This window comes from Alligator sinensis, unplaced genomic scaffold (assembly GCF_000455745.1).
Source record: "Alligator sinensis unplaced genomic scaffold, ASM45574v1 scaffold1352_1, whole genome shotgun sequence".
NCBI lineage: Eukaryota > Metazoa > Chordata > Crocodylia > Alligatoridae > Alligator > Alligator sinensis.
In genome coordinates, this window is record NW_005843148.1 from 1 (window position 1) to 413 (window position 413).

Consider the following 413-nt stretch of genomic DNA (forward strand, 5'->3'; position numbering starts at 1 on the left):
CGGATGCGACCACAGGAGAGCAGCACCGAGCTGCCGGTTCGTCTGCCCTCCTGGGCGCCGCTCCAAGTGGCTGCAGTGCTCGGAGCGCACCACGGGAGGGCAGCACTGAGCCGCGTTTCCTGCACGCTGCGGGTGGAGGCCCATGACGTCACTGTGTGTCTGCCCACGGCGCGCGGCTGGCGCGGACGCGGAGCGGGGCGGCACCTCTGGTGGCGACCACGGCGGGTCGTGCGGGAGACTGCGTCCCCAGGGCGCGCGCGGGGCCTGCGGAGCTCTCTTGTGCGGCTGGCGGCAGCCGCACAGTCAACCCCGGGTTTCTCTTTTGCAAAGAGATGGGAACAGAAACCCGCTGTTGCTTAGCGAGCCCCGCACCGAAGCCTTCAGCCCTGGAGGCGAGACGGGGCTCGCCGCCG